This window comes from Salvelinus fontinalis, chromosome 4 (genome assembly GCF_029448725.1).
Source record: "Salvelinus fontinalis isolate EN_2023a chromosome 4, ASM2944872v1, whole genome shotgun sequence".
NCBI lineage: Eukaryota > Metazoa > Chordata > Actinopteri > Salmoniformes > Salmonidae > Salvelinus > Salvelinus fontinalis.
The window spans coordinates 73,523,647-73,541,249 of NC_074668.1; positions in this window are offsets into that span (position 1 = coordinate 73,523,647).

The window sequence follows — 17,603 nt, forward strand, 5'->3', positions numbered from 1 at the left end:
TGTGTGCATCCTGTCAGTCTGATTGCCTATCTGCATATGGGCATGTGTGTGTCCACTCTGCCACCTGTCTGACTTATGTGAAACAGGAGACTGGCACTATTAACAGGCGGTAGTCAGGCTGCTGTGTGTCCTCTGACCCTTTGACAAAACACAGATAGAGAGATCTCTTAAATAATTGAGTGAACAAACCAGGGGACATAGCAGGAAGTCCAGGCCACTATTATTACAGCTGCTACTGAACTGTAATGTACTGGACTCAAATTTATATCATCACTGTAGTGTACTGGACTCAAATTTATATCATCACTGTAGTGTACTGGACTCAACTCTATATCATAACTGTACTGTACTGGACTCAACTCTATATCATAACTGTATTGTACTGGACTCAACTCTATATCATAACTGTACTGGACTCAACTTTATATCATAACTGTAATGTGCTGGACTCAACTTTATATCATAACTGTAGTGTACTGGACTCAACTTTATATCATAACTGTACTGTACTGGACTCAACTCTATATCATAACTGTAATGTGCTGGACTCAACTTTATATCATAAATCAAATCAAAATCAAATCAAGTTTATTTTATATAGCCCTTCGTACATCAGCTAATATCTCGAAGTGCTGTACAGAAACCAAGCCTAAAACCCCAAACAACAAGCAATGCAGGTGTAGAAGCACGGTGGCTAGGAAAAACTCCCTAGAAAGGCCAAAACCTAGGAAGAAACCTAGAGAGGAACCAGGCTATGAGGGGTGGCCAGTCCTCTTCTGGCTGTGCCGGGTGGAGATTATAACAGAACATGGCCAAGATGTTCAAAATGTTCATAAGTAACAAGTATGGTCAAATAATAATCAGGAATAAATGTCAGTTGGCTTTTCATAGCCGATCATTAAGAGTTGAAAACAGCACGTCTGGGACAGGTAGGAGTTCCATAACCGCAGGCAGAACAGTTGAAACTGGAATAGCAGCAAGGCCAGGTGGACTGGGGACAGCAAGGAGTCATCATGCCCGGTAGTCCTGACATATGGTCCTAGGGCTCAGGTCCTCCGAGAGAGAGAAAGAAAGAGAGAAGGAGAGAATCATAACTGTAGTGTACTGGACTCAACTCTATATCATAACTGTACTGTACTGGACTCAACTTTATATCATAACTGTAGTGTACTGGACTCAACTTTATATCATAACTGTAGTGTACTGGGTTAAACTTTATATCATAACTGTACTGTACTGGACTCAACTCTATATCATAACTGTACTGTACTGGACTCAACTCTATATCATAACTGCACTGTACTGGACTCAACTTTATATCATAACTGCACTGTACTGGACTCAACTTTATATCATAACCGTAGTGTACTGGACTCAACTTTATATCATAACCGTAGTGTACTGGACTCAACTCTATATCATAACTGCACTGTACTGGACTCAACTTTATATCATAACTGTAATGTGCTGGACTCAACTCTATATCATAACTGTAATGTGCTGGACTCAACTCTATATCATAACTGTACTGTACTGGACTCAACTCTATATCATAACTGTAATGTGCTGGACTCAACTCTATATCATAACTGTAGTGTACTGGAAACTCTATATCATAACTGTATTGTACTGGACTCAACTCTATATCATAACTGTAATGTGCTGGACTCAACTCTATATCATAACTGTAATGTGCTGGACTCAACTCTATATCATAACTGTAATGTGCTGGACTCAACTCTATATCATAACTGTAGTGTACTGGACAACTCTATATCATAACTGTATTGTACTGGACTCAACTCTATATCATAACTGTAATGTGCTGGACTCAACTCTATATCATAACTGTAGTGTACTGGACAACTCTATATCATAACTGTAATGTGCTGGACTCAACTTTATATCATAACTGTAGTGTACTGGACAACTCTATATCATAACTGTAATGTGCTGGACTCAACTTTATTTCATAACTGTAGTGTACTGGACTCAACTCTATATCATAACTGTAATGTGCTGGACTCAACTCTATATCATAACTGTAGTGTACTGGAAACTCTATATCATAACTGTAATGTGCTGGACTCAACTTTATATCATAACTGTAATGTGCTGGACTCAACTCTATATCATAACTGTAATGTGCTGGACTCAACTCTATGTCATAACTGTAATGTACTGGACTCAACTTTATATCATAACTGTATTGTACTGGACTCAACTCTATATCATAACTGTAATGTGCTGGACTCAACTCTATATCATAACTGTAGTGTACTGGACAACTCTATATCATAACTGTAATGTGCTGGACTCAACTTTATATCATAACTGTAGTGTACTGGACAACTCTATATCATAACTGTAATGTGCTGGACTCAACTTTATTTCATAACTGTAGTGTACTGGACTCAACTCTATATCATAACTGTAATGTGCTGGACTCAACTCTATATCATAACTGTAGTGTACTGGAAACTCTATATCATAACTGTAATGTGCTGGACTCAACTCTATATCATAACTGTAGTGTACTGGACTCAACTCTATATCATAACTGTAATGTGCTGGACTCAACTCTATATCATAACTGTAGTGTACTGGACTCAACTCTATATCATAACTGTAATGTGCTGGACTCAACTCTATATCATAACTGTAGTGTACTGGACTCAACTCTACATCATAACTGTAATGTGCTGGACTCAACTTTATTCATAACTGTACTGTACTGGACTCACCTTTATTCATAACTGTACTGTACTGGACTCAACTCTACATCATAACTGTACTGTACTGGACTCAACTCTACATCATAACTCTACTGTACTGGACTCAACTCTATATCATAACAGCAGACAGGACAATGAAAACCTATCCCTGGGGATGATTTTACTTTACTTTCCTCGGCTCTGGCCCAAACCTTTTAAGTGTCCATCCATATTACAGCGGCGAATGCAGACGTGTAATGTGCACATGAGAAGGAGACACATGAGGCTGAATGGAGGGAAATCATGTTCATGTTAGTTAAAGTCCCTTTGCTCGTGTTCACATTCACATTTTTAATTCATGAGTTTGGTCACGTCCGCAGTGCGTAATACAAAAACTGATGCATCTGCATAGAGATCAAAATAACCAACCTTGATGCTGTCCTGTCTCTATGGACAACAAGTACACATGTTCCAGCAGATTGAGGGTCATGTGAGTTATACAGACATGAGTTGTTCAGCACTCATATGGAGTTGTCCCAAAACATGTAGCGTCTTCGTACCCATAATGACTATGTACTCTCTTTATACTTGCTAGCCCACATGGTGTGTGTGTGGTTGTCAGTATTGGCTTGGGAGTATGCTAATGAGAAAGCCTGAATAGGATCTGAAACTGATGCTGTTCCACTGGCTTACCTCCCATCCACTCTGGGAGTCCCACAGCTTTCATAATGAGAGAGGAAGACCCCCCATCTCCTATCCATCTGCGTGTCTCCTGGCTCCACCTGGGTGATTGACGGAACGAGAGCTGCTGAAGGGATGAGACCTGGTACTCCGCTAGGCTAGGTGTTACCCCAGGGGGAAGCAGCCTTGATGGGGGTTAGGGAACCCTGCTGATACTGGAGCACACCTGTTAGACCTGCAGAAACCTGGCCCTCATGGGAGGATACAGGATAAAGCTGTGTTGGGGGAGCGTGTGTGTGGGGGGAGGGGTAGTTGTGTGTGTGTGTGTGTGTGTGTGTGTGTGTGTGTGTGTGTGTGTGTGTGTGTGTGTGTGTGTGTGTGTGTGTGTGTGTGTGTGTGTGTGTGTGTGTGTGTGTGTGTGTGTGTGTGTGTGTGTGTGTGTGTGTGTGTGAGTAGGTTTTTGCTATACCCTACCTCAAAGCATTAAGCAACAATCGTCTGTCTCAGGGAACTCACCTCCCCCGATTGACGGCATCTCTACAAACAGCAGATTACAAACAGCGCGAAATCTTCTCTCACGGAGTGAGGAAACATTGCAGTTAAGGTTATTCTGCTCACACCTCATCTTCCAATTGTTTACTGTATCTCTTCACATTGACTCAGGTCTTAGTCTCGCTGTGGGGGTACTTAGGCTGCAGTGGAGTAGTTTAGCCTGTAAAGTCAGGAGTTGCTGGCTGGAGGCTTCAGTGTCTTAACTGTGGATCTCTGAACCTCGACATGTCAATACAAAAGTAATCCTTGACACTGGATACAGACTGGGATACCAGATGACAACATAAATCAGTGTCTTACCCTAGCTAGAAGACATGTTTCTAGTCTATGCTATCGGTTTAATATGGATATCTCTGATGCAATATGGTCCACGTAGGAATTTTAGATCAACTGCAGTGAATCATTTGGAACATTATTGTTTGCTTCTACTTGGAATTCTGAAATGCCTTGTGGGAAATTGCCGGTTGTTGTTTCTCATGCGTCTCGTTGTTTTCCTCAAGCTGTGAAAATGAAGTTACTTATTTGTGGACAATAACTGAAATTTGAATGTGAATGGGAGTGGGAGGGGTTTCTGGGAACAAGCCAGCATTACTGATCATTATTGTACTGCACTTTACTATGAAAACCACATAGTTCAATATATTACATTGTATCTCTATGATGAAACATGCAAATTACAGGCAGTTTCCTGTCTACAGCAGACACCCAGATCTGTCTCATTCTCTCATTGTGTACAACTGCAATTAGCAAATAAACATGTTCAAATGACACATAATAAGTGTATACTCTACACAACACTCAGATTTATGAACATCATGCTTGGTGTTTGGGATTCTGGGTTTTTCTATATATTGATGACTATATTTCAATGTTAGTTTTGATTTGGGTGATAATGTTGCTAGAGTTTTATGTATAGATTACATAGTAAGCTGATTCCCGCCAACAACCAACGACTATGATTAGGATTGCAAAAATTCAATACATTTCCCAAAATCTTCAGGTTTTCCAAAACTGTTGGATTCCCTTCTTGTTCCCTCCTGATTCTGGGAATCTTCTAACCAGGATTTCTGGAAAACCTGTGAATTTTGGGAAAGTAACTGGATTTTTGCAACCCTAGCTATGATCATTGTCCATGATAGAAGCATTTAGTCGAAAACAGACCATTATGTTGGACACATTTGTAGCTAATTAGCAGCTAGGTTTGATAGAAAGCACTTGAAGCTCATGGTCTCTAGTTCTATAGATGTATTATTTACTATTCTCTAAAACCATTTAGAGAGGATGAGACTGGAACAAATCCAGGATGTCAACCTAGTCATTTTCTTCAGGGCTAAAATGCGACAGCGAACAAAACTGTTCTGCCTATGTATATTTCACTGAACAAATGAACGCATCATTCAAAAAGGCCTCATCACTTATTGAAGTATCACATTGGCCCTTTGTAGATGAGGTGGTGGGAAGGTTTGGGGATGCATCGATTTGGAGGAGTTACCTGTTGCTCAGATTTCTTTTATCATGTCAGACTACAAGGCTCATAAAATCATTTCAGGCCCAAGCCACCCACTGTACCCGGACTTTGAACTACTCCCCTCTGGGTGCAGGTATAGGGCACCCCTCGGCAGGAAAAACAGAACTAGACAAAAATGTGTGCCTGGTGTGATATCCCTCCTAAACAGCTCGGGCTAATGTTCCTGTCGACCCAGTAAGGCCAGCAGGCGAGTCTCTTTTTATTGGTATGTAACTGTTATGAAAGTTATATTGTCAATTTCTTTGTATTTAAAATGCCACTTAAGAGTTTTTTTTGATTGCTTAAGCACGATTTTCAAAACAGGGCCCGTGTTTTCAAAACACTACACACAATTAGCACAACCACACACCCAATTAGCAAAACACTACAGATCCTTTGCAAAATTAAACACTCTTGTAAAAACTATACACTTCTTTTTAAAAACCACACTTTGTTACCATATGAAACACACACGTTTCACATTACTATACTCTGTTTGTACGAGTTACACTCTGCTGTGATAAACCTAAAACACTTTTAGCACTTCTACTTCCCTATGATTAGAGTAGGCTACTATCAAAAAGTACAAATATAATGTAAATTCACCAAACACTACACAAGACCAATGTTGCAGACTGAAGAAACTAATTTATTTCTTAATTCGCCCAAAATGTTGACATGGAGATTCATAATACTGTAACCAAACGTCACTTTACGTATTGTAAGTTCAAAACAAACAACAACAAAAAAAAATAGACATTGTCTCTTCGCCTAGCTGGATCTGGCCAGAGAATTTCGTCAACATCGCAGGCAATGTTGTCATTAGCAAGACACCTTGGAAAGAAACGTCTTGAATGACGAATCCATCCTTGCATTGCTGCTACCTTCATCTGGTCACAGGCCTCCTCCATGGCTTGGATGAGGGGTACCTCAGCCTGGAGACGGAGATCATATACCTTCCACCGCCATGCCGAGAAAAACTCTTCTATAGGGTTGAGGAATGGAGAGTATGGTGGAAGATATAGGACGGTGAAATGTGGATGTTGCTGAAACCAGTTCTGAACCAGAGCAGAGCGGTGGAAAGACACATTGTCCCAGACAACAATGTATTGCATATGATCGATTTGATTTGCTGCTGTTATGTTGTGCAATTGGTCCAAGAATGTAAGTATGAGTGCTGTGTTGTAAGGGCCCATATGGGCATGGCGGTGGAGGACCCCATTCTGTGTAATGGCTGCACAGAGTGTTATATTACCCCCACGTTGCCCTGGGACATTGACTATAGCCCTGTGGCCAATGATGTTTCTTCCCCTCCTTCGTGTTCTCGTCAGGTTGAACCCAGCCTCATCTACGTAAATGAACTCATGCTGGATCTCCTCTCCATCCATTCGTAAAAATCACTGAAAAACAGTGTCAGGCAATATTGTGTAGTTCAGTGTAGATCTAGTATACATATTACAGTACAGTAAAAGATTATGAGACAGTATGCAAGATCACACTGCTAAAGTGAATACATACCTCTGCATAATCATGCCGCAGTCGTTTCACCCTTTCGGAATTGCGCTCGAAAGGCACTCGATAAATTTGCTTCATTTGAATATGTTTTTTTTTAGGATGCGAGCCAGTGTTGATGTTGAGACCTGATGGATATCGTTGAAAATGGCGTGGTTATTGACAATGTTAGCTTTGAGCTGCTTGAGTGTTATAGCATTGTTGGCCAAAACCATGTTTACTCTCTCCCTCTCTTGCTGTTCTGTGAACATAGGAGGCCTCCCCCCCCCTTTGTCGTCCCTGACCCTCAATCATATGTAGAAAAAACCCAGTATACAATAGTACAGTAATTTCACAGGAAAAGGTAACAAAAGTGCTGATAGTGCATAGAATACAGTACTGTAAGCAGTTACTGAAACCGTGCAGATGTTTTTGATATGATGATATTTTTACAATACCTATTTTCCAGTCGAAATGTTCTCATCACACTTGCCACTGTATATCGGCTTAGATTTGGCTGTACTCGCAGTCCAGCCTCCCTCAGCGTCAGGCCGTGGTTGACAACGTGGTCAACCAGTGTTGCGCGGATCTCATTTGTCAGATTCGGTCCTCTTTGAGCACCTTCTTGTCTTCCTCTTCTTCCCCTTCCTCCTCCTCCTCGTCCTCCTCCTCGTCCTCCTCGTTCTCCTCCTCGTTCTCCTCGTCCTCCTCGTTCTCCTCGTCCTCCTCGTTCTCCTCCTCGTCCTCCTCGTTCTCCTCTTTGTCCTCCTCCTCGTCGTCCTCCTCGTCTTACTCTTTCTCTGATTCTTTCCATTGTGCTTGAAGACCGATGAACTCACCTGCTGCTTTTTATAGTGCTTATACACCTGATTGGTGTGTCTACAATTAAGCAAACGAGTGTTTGCACACCTGATGACTGTGTTGAACCAATTGGTTGGACGGTGTGGTAATTTGACAGTCAGTGCTTTGGTATTGCAAGGACGTGGCTTCATGATAGATTTTTGTGTGTAATGTATGTTAAGTGTGTTTAGTGTTTTGCAAATCACTGTGTGTAGAGTTTTGCAACAAGTGTGAGGTTGACAATGTGCTTATAGTTGTGCAAATATGGGCTGATGTTTTGCTTCTTGAGTGTAAGGTTTTGCTAATAGTGTACTACTTTTAATTTTAGTGTGTAAGCAATCCAAAAAAACTGTAAACGTGTACATGACACTGCAACAAAATTACCCCATGGGGACAATAAAGTCAGTAAAGGTAACCTTTACAAGTGTGTGGTGTGAAATGAACATTGTATATCCCTGAAAATGGGGACACAGCCAGCGATCAGCCATTATTGATGGCGACCCTGGAACAACTAGGCTACCCTGGAGCAATTAGGGTTGAATGCCTTGCTCAAGGGGGAGATGGAGAGATTTTTCACTTAGTCGGCTCGGGGATTCAATCTACTAACCTTTCGGTTACTGGCCCATTGCTCTAACCGCTAGCTGCCTGCCACCCACTGTGTGTGTGTTTGTGTGTGTATGTGTCTGTCTGTCTGTCTGTCTGTCTGTCTGTCTGTCTGTCTGTCTGTCTGTGTGGTTAATTACAGAAAGTAAGATCCTAATCCTAAGGATGGTTAGTAGTCTGAGTGGTGCAGTTACACTCCTCTCAGTTAGTCTGACACATTCCCAGCTCCACATCACTGGGCTCATGGCTTCTGACTGAGAGAGCATTCTAAATGGCCTCATGGGGATGTGCTATGGAGCTAGATGTACAATTTTGTGTGTGTGTGTGTGTGTGTGTGTGTGTGTGGTGTGTGTGTGTGTGTGTGTGTGTGTGTGTGTGTGTGTGTGTGTGTGTGTGTGTGTGTGTGTGTTGATGTATCAGTAATAATTCATTGAGTCGAAGCTATGTGTCCCTATGGGCCAGTATACTGTAGAGGAGGATACACAGACAGCTACATCAACAAGACAGTTCAGCTTCTGGGACATGACATAATGGTGTAATTAGGGAGTACACAGCTAAATACTGTCTGTCCCTTAAACTGGCCCTGCTGATCTACGATGAACTAGATGTTTAGAGAACTGGAAGGAAAGGCGGCCAAAGAAGGTGTTGGCTTTGGGGATGACCAGTGAAATATACCTGCTGGAGAGCGTGCTACGGGTGGGTGTTGCTATGGTGACCAGTGAGCTGAGATAAGGTGGGGCTTTACCTAGCAAAGGCTTATAGATGACCTAGAGCCAGTGGGTTTGGCGACAAATATGTAGCGAGGGCCAGCCAACGAGAGCATACAAGTCGCAGTGGTGGGTAGTACATGGGGCTTTGGTGACAAAACAGATGACACTGTGATAGACTACATCCAGTTTGCTGAGTAGGGTGTTGGAAGCTTTTTTGTTAATGACATCGCCGAAGTCAGGGATCGGTAGGATAGTCAGTTTTACGAGGGTATGTTTGGCAGCACGAGTATATTACTATATTACTAATATTTACTAATTATGATTTCATATAGATTCACATCATTTTAATTTTGTGGTTTTGATTTGTTCGGGATGGAATAGCCCATTAGCGCCCATTAATCAAGCTGATGTCAGTTGGTCTAATGGCTATATAAAATATGTGCCGTATCGAATGGACGGTTTTAGTGTGCATGTTCTTGCATGATACAGGCTACCATGAGCCTCAGAAACAATTAAATCTTCTCACCAGTGTCAACGCAGGATTTAAGGTATGCTGGAACTGTCTGTAAAAAGTATCAATTACTATTCAGTATCCCCATGGCCAGCATCAATTATTATTCAGTATCCCCATGGCCAGCATCCATTATTATTCAGTATCCCCATGGCCAGCATCAATTATTATTCAGTATCCCCATGGCCAGCATCAATTATTATTCAGTATCCCCATGGCCAGCATCACTTATTATTCAGTTTGGGAGATTAGTTTTACAGTGTGACAGTGTCCCTCTCCAACCCTGGACCTCAGCTCCTATGAAACAGTGAAGGGGTAATTGAAAACCACATTGGCCAAATTCTACATATTTGGGGGTTTGTTACCACCAATAAGTTATACTCTTAGAAAGAAAGGTGCCATCTCAAATCAAATTCTATTTGTCACATGCGCCGAATACAACAAGTGTAGACCTTACCGTGAAATTCTTACTATCTAGAACCTAAAAGGCTTCTTCAGCTGTCCCCATAGGAGAACCTTTCCAAAGAGGGTTCTACATAGAACCCCAAAAGGTCCTACATGGAACACCAAAAAGTTCTACCTGGAACCAAATGAGGTTCTCCTGGAACCAAAAGGGTTCTCCTATGGGGACAGCCGAAAAACCCTTTCGGAACCCTTTCTTCTAAGAGTGTAGAGGAGTCACACATCTCCTCAAACACCCCATGTAAAACTCCATAAACCGCTGTATGTTGTTTCCCACACTCTTGTTGCCATAGCAACCCAGCAACCACCACCACCACCGGCACCTCACTCACTCTCCCAGGTTCCCCCTCAGTAAAGTCTGTCTCCCAGATCCCCCCTCAGTAAAGCCTGTCTCCCAGATCCCCCCTCAGTAAAGCCTGTCTCCCAGATCCCACCTCAGTAAAGTCTGTCTCCCAGATCCCCCCTCAGTAAAGCCTGTCTCCCAGATCCCCCCTCAGTAAAGTCTGTCTCCCAGATCCCCCCTCAGTAAAGCCTGTCTCCCAGATCCCCCCTCAGTAAAGTCTGTCTCCCAGATCCCCCCTCAGTAAAGCCTATCTCCCAGATCCCCCCTCAGTAAAGTCTGTCTCCCAGATCCCCCTCAGTAAAGTCTGTCTCCCAGATCCCCCCCCAGTAAAGCCTGTCTCCCAGATCCCCCCTCAGTAAAGTCTGTCTCCCAGATCCCCCCTCAGTAAAGTCTGTCTCCCAGATCCCCCTTAGTAAAGTCTGTCTCCCAGATCCCCCTTCAGTAGAGTCTGTCTCCCAGATCCCCCCTCAGTAAAGTCTGTCTCCCAGATCCCCCTCAGTAAAGTCTGTCTCCCAGATCCCCCCTCAGTAAAGCCTGTCTCCCAGATCCCCCTCAGTAAAGTCTGTCTCCCAGATCCCCCCTCAATAAAGTCTGCCTCCCAGATCCCCCCTCAGTAAAGTCTGTCTCCCAGATCCCCCCCTCAGTAAAGTCTGTCTCCCAGATCCCCCCTCAGTAAAGTCTGTCTCCCAGATCCCCCTTAGTAAAGTCTGTCTCCCAGATCCCCCCTCAGTAAAGTCTGTCTCCCAGATCCCCCCTCAGTAAAGTCTGTCTCCCAGATCCCCCCTCAGTAAAGTCTGTCTCCCAGATCCCCCTCAGTAAAGTCTGTCTCCCAGATCCCCCTCAGTAAAGTCTGTCTCCCAGATCCCCCCTCAGTAAAGTCTGTCTCCCAGATCCCCCCTCAGTAAAGTCTGTCTCCCAGATCCCCCTCAGTAAAGTCTGTCTCCCAGATCCCCCCTCAGTAAAGCCTGTCTCCCAGATCCCCCCTCAGTAAAGTCTGTCTCCCAGATCCCCCCTCAGTAAAGCCTGTCCCATTCCATTCCGAGTTGAAGTGATTGTTGGCCCACTCTCTAAGTGGTAGACACAGGTTACCACTGATGCAGAACGCTCAGGAATGGGCACCATATGAGATTGAAGTAGAGAGGTGTTGACTGATAAAATCATACTTTCTGAGATTGCCTCTATAATATGTTTCCAACCATGGTGTTATGGAATAGTGTGGGCTCGGTACAAGTCATACCTGGCTGTGTAAGAAGTGCAAGAGGTGAGCAGTGTAATTTTTTATTTAAAATATGGCTACTTGGGCTCCCTTGCTATTGAGACTGCTTGGCGAAATGTAAAATGTCATGTGATTAGGGAGTTGTGTGTTTGTGTGTGTTTTCCATTGTTAGGCCCAATGGATTAGTTATAGTCACATACAGTAGGACATAGTCTACATGCTGTGATGGAAAAAGCATGAAACACACAATTCGATTAGGGACATTGAATTTTGACATTCAGAGCATTGTTGAGACATTTGGCGGAAACCAATTATGTTCATAAAGGAACCAAAGGAACCATACCTCTAAACAACAAGCCTTCTGTTTCTAACATCACATAGCATGTAAAAATACACACTCCTCTCAAAACATTGCAAAAGATGAGAGAACCATATGGATGAAGGGAAGACAACGTGTCCTTGTCCTTACCCACCTTCACAGATCTGTTCTAGCTAACAAAAGGCCACTGCAGTTTGCTTTGACGAACAAAGACAGCCTGTATGTTCAGGTGGCGTTCCCATGATGTGCTATGTCTGATTAATTCAACACAACCATAGTGTGACACTGAAGCAACAATGAAACAACGGTCAGGCAAAATTTGAGTTTGACACTGAATTAATGTCTAGCCTTTCCCTGTGTCCTTATATTTACATAATTTACCAGATGCTCTTATCCAGAGCCACTTACATTACAGGAACAAGTAGGGTTAAGTGCCTTGCTCAAGGGTACCTCGACAGATCTTTCAACTAGTCGGCTCTGGGATTCAAACCAGCAACCTTTCAGTTACTGGCACAACGCTCTTAACCGCTAGGCTACATGACGCCCTTTTGCCAGGGTTCACGCACTTCCCTTATCATGTGATGATACTCTATATCTCATGTCACTATATATCTCTGTAGACAAACATAGGCCTATGAATAATTTGGCCACGTTCCTGAACACAGCACACATTAGGCTTTATGCCTCACACACAGGAACAGGGCATTAATATTGCATCACAACTGATCTGAGGACAGTCAGTGGATGGAGCGAGGACTGTATGACATTTTGCTGATGCCCAACACCCTGGCTTAACACCTCTCCAGTTCACATTGACCTGTGTGTGACAGACTCCCCAGGGGGTATAGTAGGAAATAGTTTGCCCTTGGGCTAGGATGGCAAACACTGAATTCTCTCCACTGGAATGCATGTGTCATGACGTTGGACACATGTGGAATGCATGTGGAATGCATGTGGAATGCACGCACACACACACACACACACACACACACACACACACACACACACACACACACACACACACACACACACACACACACACACACACACACACACACACACACACACACACACACACACACACACACACACACCTTAATTCCTGTTAATAACCAACCCTCAAAGTGACAAATCGTAGCTCCAGATAAATAAAAGATAAACAAATGAGTGGGTGCTGGGGGCCATTATGTAGAGGCATTAACTTCAACGTTATTCTAGGATATAAACACCTCCAACAATAAAAAATAAGATTAAGAATGTGACTATAAGCCCAAGTAAACCCCCTCCATTTCTTTTGACTTCCCCTTTGCATTTCATTACACAACCAAATAAGGACATAAACAAGGGAAATATCAATAATAATAGTAATATGTTTATATATAATGCAGTATGCGCGCTAGGGAAGTGCGAAAGAGAAGAGGAGAAACAGAGAGAGAGAAAGAGAGAGGGGGAGAAAGAGAAAGAGAGAGGGGGAGAGAGAGAGAGAGAGAGAGAGAGGAAGAGAGAGAGAAATAGAGAGAGAGGGAGAGAAAGAGAGAGACAGAGATAACAAGTAACGTGTCGTCCCTCACGAAAGATTCAGCACCCCCCCCCCCCCCCCCCCCCCCCCAATTAAGATATCACATGTGACTTTCATGTGTGACCACAGATTACTGGCCTGGGCCAAGATCACGGCAAGTTATGCATGCAGAATTTCAATCGTGGTTGATTTCATGTTTCATTTGCAGTCTGGGCAATTACATTATATTATTATATCCAACCATCAAATCTGATATTTACACTGATTATTAGGAAAACAAAAATTAAACCATCCCCCTCTCAATGTTGACATATAGCTTATATTAATCCGTTTAAAATGTAATATTCCCTCCTGAAATTATGAGCCCAAAACCATATTGATGAAAAGCAACAATGTCGCTTTGCTAGAATAAAGAGACAAAATCAGAAGGTCAATGACATGGAGGAGGATTGCAGAGATTGTTGTTGTTGATGAAGTGTGAAGAGAGATTTGCTTCTGATCAAAGCCACCATTGTGAATGTGTTGACTAAATTAAATTGTGACATTTGACCACCAAAGGTCACCAGTAGCACACATTATAACATTGCAAACTATACACTAAGCATACATTTCCCATGTAATATGCTACCAATTGGATTATGGTATTTTAACATTAATTTCTCATATATTATATCTTATGGCTCTTTCATTATACCTGTGTCATGACATTGATGATTATACCTCACTTTCTGTAAAATACATAGGCCTGTTTGTAAAATGCACACGAATGGGTACTTTGGGTAGAGGAAATTGTGGTTTGACTTGCAAAATTGTTGTGGAAATCTCTCTTCACACACCATCAACACTAACAATCTGCAATCCTCCTCCATGCCATTGACCTTCTGATTTTGTGTCTGTATTCTAAATTCATTCTCAGCAAATAAACGAGGTAGAATTACAACGCTACCCACGCCCCATTATTTTCCTTGTTGACATGTTATCCTTCAAATTCTCAGCTCCTTATTTACATGTACAGTATTGTACCTAGAATACAAGGGTTGGATTTGCACTAAACAATTTAATATGTCAGAAAGATCATGTAGAATATCTAGCTTATGGTTAGCTTCATGTACATTATCTACTGGTATCATTTTAAATTGAGGACATATAGCAGCTAGCTCAACATTATGCAAATGATGTGTGAGTTTAGCTAGTCTCTGCTTCAGATGTACAATGGCACATGACCATTATGCCAGTAATGCCAGCATACTGTAGGCCTATGGCTGCATTGGTGATGCATGCCATTATGATAAGCTGCAACATGGGTTCACATGGCTGATATCCTGAGACAGAGTGACACAATTAAACAGATTGGAGAGCTCACAACTGGACAAAAAGGTCATGTTCATTTGAGAAAGGAACACAGAAAAACTGACAAATTAGAGACATATCCCCTTCACCCTTTTTATAGCAGAAATGTGATCTGTGATTAATGAACATTGACACGAGTTTATCTTGAATACTATTTTTAAGTTAACAATTAAAACAAGTTTAAACACTTGACTTCAATGAATCAACATATCATTTCAAAATGGACAAATAAGTTAAACATCTTAGTAAGATGGCTATTATAACTAAAATATAAATTCAGGTGAACATCATTTTTTTGGGTTCAGGTACCTGATCTAATGGGTGAACGGACGTTTATTCCAGCCCAGCAAAAATACACATTATTGTCAACTCATTAGGTTTGATTATTTGAATCAGGTATGTTAGTGCTGGGCTGGAACAGAAGTCTGCAAACCCAGCATACCTCCAGGAGTAGGACTGAACTGCTACAGTTGTAATACGCTTGTAGCCTACATTGTGTGACTTTTATGTTGTATACAACATTTGCTATCATACAGGGCATTTGGAAAGTATTCAGACCCCTTCCCTTTTTCCACATTTTGTAACGTTACAGCCTTATTATAAAATTGATTAAATAAATAAAAAATCCTCATCAATCTACACACAATACCCCTTAATGACAAAGCAAAACAGGTTTTTAGACAAAAAAATTGAAATACCTTATTTACATAAGTATTCAGACCCTTTGCTATGAGTATCGAAATGAGCTCAGGTGCATCCTGTTTCCAGTGATCAACCTTGAGCTGTTTCTACAACTTGATTGGAGTCCATCTGTGGTAAATTCAATTGACTGGACATGATTTGGAAAGGCACAGACCTGTCTATATAAAGTACCACAGTTGAAAGTGCATGTCAGAGCATAAACCAAGCCATGAGGTCAAAGGAATTGCCTGTAGAGCTCTGAGACAGGATTGTGCTGAGGCACAGATCTGGGGAAGTGTACCAAAACATTTTTGCAGCACTGAAGGTCCCAAAGAACACAGTGGCCTCCACCATTCTTACATGGAAAAAGTTTGGAACCACCAAGACTCTTCCTAGAGCTGGCCGCTCGGCAAAACTGAGCAATCGGGGGAGAAGGGCCTTGGTCAGGGAGGTGACCAAGAACCGGATGGTTACTCAGAGAGCTCCAGAGTTCCTCTGTGGAGATGGGAGAACATTCCAGAAGGACAACCATCTCTGCAGCACTACACCAATCAGGCCTTTATGGTTGAGTGGCTAGACGGAAGCCACTCCTCAGTAAAAGGCACATGACAGCCCATTTGGAGTTTGCACCTAAAGGACTCTCAGGCCATGACAAACAAGATTCTTCGGTCTGATGAAACCAAGATGGAACTCTTTTGCCTGAATAAAAAGTGTCATGTCTGGAGGAAAACTGGCACCATTCCATTCCTTTTTCAGTGGCAGGGACTGGGAGATTAATCAAGATTGAGGGAAAGATGAACAGAACAAAGTACATGATGGAAACAAGCTCCAGAGTGCTCAGGACCTCGGACTGGGGCGAAGGTTTACCTTCCAATAGGACCATGACCCTAAACACACAGCCAAGACAACGCAGGAGTGGCTTTGGGACAAGTCTCTGAATGTCTTTGAGTGGCCCAGCCAGAGCCCGGACTTGAACCCGATCGAACATCTCTGGAGAGACCTGAAAATAGTTATTTAGCGACACTCCCCATCCAACCTGACAGAGCTTGAAAGGATCTGCAGAGATGAACAGGAGAAACTCCCCAAATACAGGTGTGCCAAGCTTGTTGTGTCATACACAAGAAGACTCAAGGCTGTAATCTCTGCCAAAGGTGCTTCAACAAAGTACTGCGTAAAGGGTTATTTAGTTTTGTCACGCCCTGACCGTAGAGATCATTTTTATGTCTCTATTTTGGTTGGTCAGGGCGTGAGTTTGGGTGGGCATTCTGTCTGGTGTTCTATGTTGTCCTTGTTTTGTATTTCTATGTGTTTGGCCTGGTATGGTTCCCAATCAGAGGCAGCTGTCTATCGTTGTCTCTGATTGAGAACCATACTTAGGTAGCCTGTTCCCACTTGTGTTTGCGGATGGTTGTTTCCTGTGTTGTGTGTCTGCACCAGCCAGAACTGTTTCGGTCGTTATCTTTGTTATTTTTGTTATTTCACTGTTCCTTCCTAATAAATATGGACACGTACCACGCTGCACCTTGGTCCTCTCCTTCCAACAGCCGTTACAAGTTTTTATAAATGTTCATTCTATAAACCTGTTTTTGCTTTGTCATTATGGAGTATTGTGTGTAGATTGTTGAGGTATATTTAAAAAAAATAGAATAATGCTGTAACGTAACAAAATGTGGAAAAAGTCAAGGGGTCTGAATAGTTTCCGAATGAACTATAAGTATACATACAACCCATTGCATAAAATGATGTGCCAGCAGTCTCTTGGGGCATTCACTGTGACCCATTCATCTGCAGACAGGCTTTCGCAGGTCTCCATGTCTGAGAACAGACAACATCACAAAGAAACAGGCTTCATTATGTTACAATTAGACAGGCCGTCTAAGGCACTGCGTCACAGTGGTAAAGGGCGTCACTACAGACCAGGGTTTGATCCCAGGTTGTGTTGCAGCCGGCCGAGACCGGGAGACCCATGATGCGGCGTCCGGGTTAGGGGAGAGTTTGGCCGGCTGGGATGAGCTCGTCCCATAGAGCTCTAGCGACTCCTTGTGGCAGGCCAGGTGCATGCACGTTGACTTCGATCACCAGCTGTACATTGTTTCCTCCGACA